Source organism: Cannabis sativa, chromosome 3 (genome assembly GCF_029168945.1).
Source record: "Cannabis sativa cultivar Pink pepper isolate KNU-18-1 chromosome 3, ASM2916894v1, whole genome shotgun sequence".
NCBI classification, from domain to species: Eukaryota; Viridiplantae; Streptophyta; class Magnoliopsida; order Rosales; family Cannabaceae; genus Cannabis; species Cannabis sativa.
The window spans coordinates 34,051,842-34,062,215 of NC_083603.1; the positions used below are offsets into that span (position 1 = coordinate 34,051,842).

The 10,374-nt window shown below is 44.2% G+C and overlaps 1 non-coding gene across 1 annotated transcript; it reads left to right on the forward strand.

The window, feature by feature from the left end:
- The first annotated feature begins 7,615 nt into the window (after window positions 1-7,615).
- On the forward strand, window positions 7,616-7,738 carry LOC133036346 (5S ribosomal RNA). Its single transcript, XR_009687003.1, has one exon. It is a non-coding gene; the product is annotated as a 5S ribosomal RNA (ribosomal RNA).
- Window positions 7,739-10,374: the final 2,636 nt, after the last annotated feature.

The following is a 10,374-nucleotide window of genomic DNA, read 5'->3' on the forward strand; positions in this document are numbered from 1 at the left end:
TGAACCCTCATGTTAGTACAGATACGCTCGGGCCACAACATTGTCGATATTGTCAAAGCAGAGATATATTAGCTGATCAAGGGCCTTCTAGTCATCGGAATTGTATAGCAGAGGTGGCTCGTTGAGGGAAACAAACTCCTCAGCATAAATTTATGGTCGACCCTCATCCTCACAAGCGTATTGTTGTGGAACAACCACCTCTCCTTCTTCCTCTTGTTGGGCAATGTTTTTCTTCTGTTTAAGGGATTTGATTTTGGCTTTTAATTTATCAATCTCCTTCTATTGCCGAGTCACAACATCAGAAACTTCCTTTTTCTTCCTGCCAAACAATTTAGATGCCCTGGTAAGGAACCTGCAAATCATTAAATAAAATTAGCTATGATTTATTTTGCATAACTAAAGAAACAACATTTCTCAGGTACTAGCATATCTAGCAGCCCTAACATGTCCAGGATGCTTTGGTATCTCGAGCGCCTGCGTTAGGATATCGTTTTGGCCATGGACGTGAATTTGTCCCTGAGTAAGTAGTTGCTCCTCTAATTGAGCCTAATGCACATATTCAAGCAATTAGTATATGAATTATATATACTAACTCATTAGTAGTACTCAATTAAGGATTAATATATACTTACTATCTTTTTGGCAATTTCTTTATCGTAATCAGTGAAAAATTTTGTTCTCTTGATCCGAGATTGGATCCAAACACTGTGGCGTTGGGGATCTTGAACCTCTAAGTCCTTTTTCTACATTATTTTATAACAATTAAATGAGTACAATTATATTTTGAAGCACATTATTAGAAATCATTGATTACTTACCACATCTTCCCTTACGTTCACCATTCCACTCCGACCACTTCGATGTCTGGATTGGATTTTTCCTGAATGTTCCCTTAGCACCATACTCAATTCCTACAATGCCAAAAAAATACATCAGATACTAGTACTTGTATTTAAGAGTTTATCTTAGTACAAATATAATTAGCACCTGAAATTTAGGAGTTAGTCAACTTTCAACAAATTTCAACCAATCAGTAAGGTCAACTTTCGGATGCTTTTCAGGGACTTGTGCCAATCGGTGCACATCTTTTTCTTCTAATGCAAGCATTATAACATCTTTTGTCATACTGTTCTTGAAGTCTTTCATTAACTTCCCAGCAAGGGTCAGACAATCATGTTTGAAATCATCTCGCACTATAAAATCCGTCTAGTTTGAAGGAAAACAAACACGATTAGAGTTAACATCTGAATTAATCAAAAACATATCAAAATTCTCACAAATAACTGCTTACCTATATATCTTTCCAAACTTTATTTTTTAGTATAGGGTTGACTTCTCTAAGTTCTAAAGTCGATACTAGCTTGGAGTATTTTTTGCCACAGTACTGTCCTTGTCATTCACTTCGAGTGCCACTCTTTTTCCTTGGTCCATTAGCTTGGATATTCCATTCATCTTAGTAGCTCCTCATGTAGGTATCGCCCTAGGACACTCTGCTTCTGGGTCTGAATTTGAGCCTGAACCTGAGTTAGCCATATCTACACCATTAACAAACAAAATTTAAAGTTAGCTATATAATAGAGTAACTACGTACATAAAAAAAAAGCCTAACAAGTAATCTATAAAAAAATATTAAATACATAAACAAATATTATCACAAGTAAGTTACCAATTACACACAATTCTTTTCTTTTTTTGTTTATGTTTGCATGAATTACGATTGGCCCATATTCCCTCATTGATATCGTTTCCAATGTATTGAACATCGTCTTCCTCAAGGTTACGATCAATTTCCATTACTTGTTCATGAATTGGTTGCCAAACAATGAAGTCATCATAACATAAATTAACATTCTCCTCATCCTCTTCATTCTCTAATAACCTCCTTTCTGGTGTCGATAAAACAACAGACCATTTATCATTAGCCGGATCAGAAATGTAAAAAACTTGAACTGCTTGGCTATCCATGATGATGGGATCATTCTTGCTTTCCCAAAGTAAAACCAAGCTTGTCAGTTTTTACTCCAACATTGTTGTCAACCCAAGAACATTTAAAAAGTGGAATTCGGAACGCTATTTAATTGAGCTCCCATATTTCTTCAATAACCCCATAATACGTCATAGTACCTAAAACATGGTTTCTATCTTTTGCACTTGCAAAATGCATGGTTTCTGCGACGATACATATGCCACTATTTTGAACCTCTCGAGCATCATATCTTGACTTTTGTATGGAAACGTTTACCCCTTACAATGTACGCTTCATGCTTTGCTGCCGCAAAAGTTAATCCAAGGGCAATACGACTCAACACATCAGATACTCCATGATTTGGTTCGTTCAACTTTGCTATAATGGTATTCTTTAACCACCCAATGAAAGTTTAACAATGCTGGTCTGTAACCTATTTTTGTTCATTTTTATGATTTCTTAGAACCATTGATTGTAACATCTCCATATGGTCACTATAAAACATGTAAGGTAAATCAAGTTGTTGTTCATCATGACTTAAGAAATGTAAATCAAAGGAAAAGCTACTTACGTTATATATAGTTGAACCTTTGCATTATTGTTCATCAGGACTACTTGAGCTTGATCTAGTTCAAACTTGGACTGTCACCATTGTAACGTCCCCGCTTCAAGCCTCCATTGGGTCCTTCCACCCACGGAATAATGGCTCTTATACACGAGTACGTCACTCTGGCTACTTCATGGACTGATGACTGACCCTACAGACCAACACGAGTGTTTCCAGCGTGCTTTGTCCTCACTCACACACTTCCAGGGAAAACTTCCCAGGAGGTCACCCATCCTTAAATTACCCCAGGCCAAGCACGCTTAACTATGGAGTTCTTTCGAGATGGGCTACCGAAAAACAAGATGCACCTTGTTGATATAGGTAGTACCAATCAATCCATTTAAGCCCTCTTTAACTGTGTAGTCCCATACCTACACAGTCTCAGAATCATCCCACTTGACCTTCCCCAGGCGGTGTGGGATTGCACAGCTTACCCGGTGTTTCCCCTTACGGATCACGGGACTACTGACTGTCACAATCACCCCCCCTTACGGGGTCCGACGTCCTCGTCGACCACACTTCCGGCTGGGTCAAGGCTCTGATACCATTTGTAACGTCCCCGCTTCAAGCCTCCATTAGGTCCTTACACCCACGGAATGAATGGCTCTTATACACGAGTACGTCACTCTGGCTGCTTCATGGACTGACGACTGACCCTACAGACCAACACGAGTGTTTCCAGCATGCTTTGTCCTCACTCGCACGCTTCCTGGGAAAACTTCCCAGGAGGTCACCCATCCTTAAATTACCCCAAGCCAAGCACGCTTAACTGTGGAGTTCTTTCGAGATGGGCTACCGAAAAACAAGATGCACCTTGTTGACATAGGTAGTACCAATCAATCCATTTAAGCTCTCTTCAACTGTGTAGACCCATACCTACAGAGTCTCAGAATCATCCCACTTGACCTTCCCCAGCAAAGTGTGGGATTGCACGCCTTACCCGGTATTTCCCCTTACGGATCACGGGACTACTAACTGTCACAATCACCCCCCCTTACGGGGTCCGACGTCCTCGTCGACCACACTTTCGGCTGGGTCAAGGCTCTGATACCATTTGTAACGTCCCCGCTTCAAGCCTCCATTGGGCCCTTACACCCACGGACTAATGGCTCTTATACACGAGTACGGCACTCTGGCTGCTTCATGGACTGATGACTGACCCTACAGACCAACACGAGTGTTTTCAGCGTGCTTTGTCCTCACTCACACGCATCCTGGGAAAACTTCCCAGGAGGTCACCCATCCTTGAAATTGCTCCCAGGTCAAGCACGCTTAACTGTGGAGTTCTTTCGAGATGGGCTACCGAAAAACAAGATGCACCTTGTTGACATAGGTAGTACCAATCAATCCATTTAAGCTCTCTTCAACTGTGTAGACCCATACCTACAGAGTCTCAGAATCATCCCACTTGACCTTCCCCAGGCAGTGTGGGATTGCACAGCTTACCCGGTATTTCCCCTTACGGATCACGGGTCCTCGTCGACCACACTTCCGGATGGGTCAAGGCTCTGATACCATTTGTAACGTCCCCGCTTCAAGCCTCCATTGGGTCCTTACACCCACGGAATGAATGGCTCTTATACACGAGTACGTCACTCTGGCTGCTTCATGGAGTGACGACTGACCCTACAGACCAACACGAGTGTTTTCAGCATGCTTTGTCCTCACTCGCACACTTCCTCGGAAAACTTCCCGGGAGGTCACCCATCCTTAAATTACCCCAGGCCAAGCACGCTTAACTGTGGAGTTCTTTCGAGATGGGCTACCGAAAAACAAGATGCACCTTGTTGACATAGGTAGTACCAATCAATCCATTTAAGCCCTCTTCAACTGTGTAGTCCCATACCTACACAGCCTCGAATCATCCCACTTGACCTTCCCTGTGCGGTGTGGGATTGTACAGCCTTACCGGTGTTTCCCCTTACGGATCACGGGACTACTGACTGTCACAATCACCCCCCCTTACGGGGTTCGACGTCCTCGTCGACCACACTTCCGGCTGGGTCAAGGCTCTGATACCATTTGTAACGTCCCCGCTATTGTGACAGTCAGTAGTCCTGTGATCCGTAAGGGGAAATACCAGGTAAGCTGTGCTATCTCACATCGCCTGGGGAAGGTCAAGTGGTATGAGATTCTGAGACTGTGTAGGTATGGGACTGCACAGTTGAAGAGAGCATAAATGGATTGATTGTTACTACCTATATCAACAAGGTGCATCTTGTTTTTCGGTAGCCCATCTCGAAAGAACTTCACAGTTAAGCGTGCTTGACTTGGGAGCAATTTTAGGATGGGTGACCTCTTGAGAAGTTTTCCCAGGAAGCGTGCGAGTGAGGACAAAGCACGCTGAAAACACTCGTGTCGGGTCTCCGTAGGCCGATCATCAATCCAGAAGCACCTGCAGTGACGTACTCGTGTATAAGAGCTATTCATTCTGTGGGTGTAAGGACCCAATGGAGGCTTGAAGCGGGGACGTTACAAATGGTATCAGAGCCTCGACCGGCCGGAAGTGTGGTCGACGAGGACGTCTGACCCCGTAAGTGGGGGTGATCGTGATGCGCCGCAGTCCTGTGATCCGTAAGGGGAAATACCAGGTAAGCTGTGCAATCTCACATCGCCTGGGGAAGGTCAAGTGGTATGAGATTCTGAGACTGTGTAGGTATGGGACTGCACAGTTGAAGAGGGCTTAAATGGATTGATTGGTACTACCTATATCAACAAGGTGCATCTTGTTTTTCGGTAGCCCATCTCGAAAGAACTCCACAGTTAAGCGTGCTTGACTTGGGAGCAATTTTAGGATGGGTGACCTCCTGGGAAGTTTTCCCAGGAAGCGTGCGAGTGAGGACAAAGCATGCTGGAAACACTCGTGTTGGTCTGTAGGTCGGGCCGTCGGGCCCATGAAGCGGCAGTGACGTACTCGTGTATAAGAGCCATTCATTCCGTGGGTGTAAGGACCCAATGGAGGCTTGAAGCGGGGACGTTACAAATGGTATCAGAGCCTTGACCCAGCCGGAAGTGTGGTCGACGAGGACTTTGTAACGTCCCCGTTTCAAGCCTCCATTGGGTCCTTACACCCACGGAATGAATGGCTCTTATACACGAGTACGTCACTTTGGCTGCTTCATGGATTGATGACTGACCCTACAGACCAACACAAGTGTTTCCAGCGTGCTTTGTCCTCACTCACACGCATCCTGGAAAAACTTCCCAGGAGGTCACCCATCCTTGAAATTGCTCCCAAGTCAAGCACGCTTAACTGTGGAGTTCTTTCGTGATGGGCTACCGAAAAACAAGATGCACCTTGTTGACATAGGTAGTACCAATCAATCCATTTAAGCCCTCTTCAAATGTGTAGTCTCATACCTACACAGTCTCAGAATCATCTCACTTGACCTTCCCCAGGCGGTGTGGGGTTGCACAGCTTACCCGGTATTTCCCCTTACGGATCACGGGACTACTAACTGTCACAATCACCCCCCCTTACGGGGTCCGACGTCCTCGTCGACCACACTTCCGGCTGGGTCAAGGCTCTGATACCATTTGTAACGTTCCCGCTTCAAGCCTCCATTAGGTCCTTACACCCACGGAATGAATGGCTCTTATACACGAGTACGTCACTCTGGCTGCTTCATGGACTGACGACTGACCCTACAGACCAACACGAGTGTTTCCAGCATGCTTTGTCCTCACTCGCACGCTTCCTGGGAAAACTTCCCAGGAGGTCACCCATCCTTGAAATTGCTCCAGGCCAAGCACGCTTAACTGTGGAGTTCTTTCGAGATGGGCTACCGAAAAACAAGATGCACCTTGTTGATATAGGTAGTACCAATCAATCCATTTAAGCTCTCTTTAACTGTGTAGTCTCATACCTACACAATCTCAGAATAATCCCACTTGACCTTCCCCAGGTGGTGTGGGATTGCACAGCTTACCGGGTGTTTCCCCTTACGGATCACGGGACTGCCGTCAATCACCCCCTTACGGGGTCCGACGTCCTCGTCGACCACACTTCCGGCCGGGTCAAGGCTGCGATACCATTTTGTAACGTCCCCGCTTCAAGCCTCCATTGGGTCCTTACACCCACGGAATGAATGGCTCTTATACACGAGTACGCCACTCCGCCGCTTCATGGATCGATGATCGACCCTACAAACCAACACGAGTGTTTCCAGCATGCTTTGTCCTCACTCGCACGCTTCCTGGGAAAACTTCCCAGGAGGTCACCCATCCTTGAAATTGCTCCAGGCCAAGCACGCTTAACTGTGGAGTTCTTTCGAGATGGGCTACCGAAAAACAAGATGCAATTTCAAGAAAGAACTCCACAGTTAAGCGTGCTTGGCTTGGAGCAATTTCAAGGATGGGTGACCTCCTGGGAAGTTTTCCCAGGATGCGTGTGAGTGAGGACAAAGCACGCTGAAAACACTCGTGTTGGTCTGTAGGGTCAGTCATCAATCCGGGAAGCAGCCAGAGTGACGTACTCGTGTATAAGAGCCATTCATTCCGTGGGTGTAAGGACCCAATGGAGGCTTGAAGCGGGGACGTCATAACAATGGTATCAGAGCCTTGTCCCAGCCGGAAGTGTGGTCGACGAGGACGTCGGACTCAGTGCGGGGGTGATCGTGACCGCAGTCCCGTGATCTGTAAGGGGAAATACCGGGTAAGCTGTGCAATCCCACACCGCCTGGGGAAGGTCAAGTGGGATGATTCTGAAACTGTGTAGGTATGGGACTACACAGTTGAAGAGAGCTTAAATGGATTGATTGGTACTACCTATGTCAACAAGGTGCATCTTGTTTTTCGGTAGCCCATCTCGAAAGAACTCCACAGTTAAGCGTGCTTGGCTTGGGGTAATTTAAGGATGGGTGACCTCCTGGGAAGTTTTCCCAGGAATCGTGCGAGTGAGGACAAAGCATGCTGGAAACACTCGTGTTGGTCTGTAGGGTCAGTCGTCAGTCCATGAAGCAGCCAGAGTGACGTACTCGTGTATAAGAGCCATTCATTCCGTGGGTGTAAGGACCCAATGGAGGCTTGAAGCGGGGACGTTATAACACGATCATACCAGCACTAATGCACCGGATCCCATCAGAACTCCGTAGTTAAGCGTGCTTGGGCGAGAGTAGTACTAGGATGGGTGACCTCCTGGGAAGTTTTCCCAGGAAGCGTGCGAGTGAGGACAAAGCATGCTGGAAACACTCGTGGTTGTCTGTAGGGTCAGTCGTCAGTCCATGAAGCAGCCAGAGTGACGTACTCGTGTATAAGAGCCATTCATTCCGTGGGTGTAAGGACCCAATGGAGGCTTGAAGCGGGGACGTTACAAATGGTATCAGAGCCTTGACCCAGCCGGAAGTGTGGTCGACGAGGACGTCGGACCCCGTAAGGGGGAGTGATTGTGACAGTTAGTAGTCCCGTGATCCGTAAGGGGAAATACCGGGTAAGTTGTGCAATCCCACACTGCCTGGGGAAGGTCAAGTGGGATGATTCTGAGACTATGTAGGTATGGGTCTACACAGTTGAAGAGAGCTTAAATGGATTGATTGGTACTACCTATGTCAACAAGGTGCATCTTGTTTTTCGGTAGCCCATCTCGAAAGAACTCCACAGTTAAGCGTGCTTGGCTTGGGGTAATTTAAGGATGGGTGACCTCCTGGGAAGTTTTCCCAGGAATCGTGCGAGTGAGGACAAAGCATGCTGGAAACACTCGTGTTGGTCTGTAGGGTCAGTCGTCAGTCCATGAAGCAGCCAGAGTGACGTACTCGTGTATAAGAGCCATTCATTCCGTGGGTGTAAGGACCCAATGGAGGCTTGAAGCGGGGACGTTACAACCATTGTCCCTTTCCCCCTTAATCCTCTATCAACCTCATCTGGGTCAGTTCTTGGTTTACTAATTACTATTGCCTCAACTCCGGCCATGTACTCTAAACAAAATTCCACAGCCTCTTCAAATATGTAGCATTCAACAATAGATGCTTCTAGCCGATAGTGGTTACGCACATAACTTTTAAGTACCTTCATATTTTTTTCAAATATATACATCCATCTCGCCAAAACCGGCCCACACAACCTTGTTTCTCTCACTAGATGAACCATTAAATGTATCACGATGTCAAAAAAAGATTGCGGAAAAAAAATTTCAAGGTTGCACAATGTTTTGACTACATGTTCATGTAATGCATCTAACTTATCCAGTTCTAATTCTTTCCTGCACAACATATTAAAGAAAATGCAAACATGGGTCAAACACTCTCAAACATTTTTCGGCAAGACTGATCTAATGGCGATTGGAAGCAGATGTTGCATTAACGCATGGTAATCATGTGATTTCATACCAATTAGATTCAATTCAGCCTCATTTACCAAGTTTTTGATGTTAGATGAGTAACCATCAGGTACTTTCATATTTCTAAATGATTTGCAAACCATTTTGTTTTTCCTTTTTGGATAAAGTGAAACAAATAGGAGGCAAATATAATAGTTCACCTTTCTTCTCAGGTGCCAAAGATTGTCGTATACCCATTTCAACGAGATCTAAGCGAGTATTTAAACCATCCTTAGTTTTGCCAGGAATATCAAGTAAGGTACCGATAATACTCTCACACACATTTTTTTCAATATGCATGACATCCAAATAATGTCGAACCAGTAAACTTTTCCAATATGGAAGACAAAAAAAGATTGACTTTCTTTGAAAACAACCATTTGTTTTCTTATTTATTTATTTATTTATTTATTTTGCGTCTTTCCATACTTAAAATCTACAAGTTCTACTTGTTGGAGAATTCGTTCCCTTGACAGTGGAAAAGGAGCCATATCTCTCTCTCTTCAGTACCATCGAATGCTTTCTTCTTCTGTCTATCAGGATGAGTTGTAGGCAAGTATCGTCTATGACTCATATAACACATCTTGTGTCCATTCTCCAAGCGACGAGCCCATGTGTTAGTGGAAAAAATTGGACAACCTTTGTAATCTTTTGTGCTTAAGCCTGATAAATTATTGTAAGCTGGAAAATCACTGACAGTCCACAATAACACTGCTTTCAGATTAAAGAATTCTTTTTTAAAACTATCATAGGCCTCAACACCATTCTCATACAATTCTATTAAATCGTCAATCAATGGTTCCAAATATATATCGATATTATGTCTGGGTTGTTGCGGGCCTGATATCATTAAAGAAAGCATATTAAATTTCCTCGTCATCACTAACCAGGGAGGAAGATTGTACATAACAAGGAAAACTGGCCATGAACTATGACGACTACTTAGAGATCTATGTGGATTTACTCCATCCGTAGACCGACCGAGACGAATATGTCTTGGTTCAGATTTGAATTCAAGATTCATGTAGTTTACTTTTTTCTAAGCTTGAGAATCTGCAGGATGTCTAAGTTTTCCATCTTTAACTCTCTTTGTCTCATGTCAAATCAAATTTTCAGAATGTTCTGCACTACGATATAATTGTTTCAGTCGCGGAATCAAAGGCATGTACCACATCACTTTTTGGGGGATAAGTTTCTTATTCTCCTTACTCTTGTTTACTTTATGGGGAGATAAACCACACGTCGGGCAATAATCCATGTCTGCATATTCCTTACGATAAAAAGTGCAATCGTTCGGACATGCATGAATTTTTTCATACTTCAATCCTATGGAATTTAATGTTCTTTTCACTTCATATGTAGATTCTGAGAAGCAGTTATCAAATGGTAAGATATCTTTAAAAGCAGCTAAAAATTGAGTAAAACATTTACCGGTCACTCTATTTTCTTCTTTGATGTTCTAAAACTTTACCATTGTTAGTAATCTTA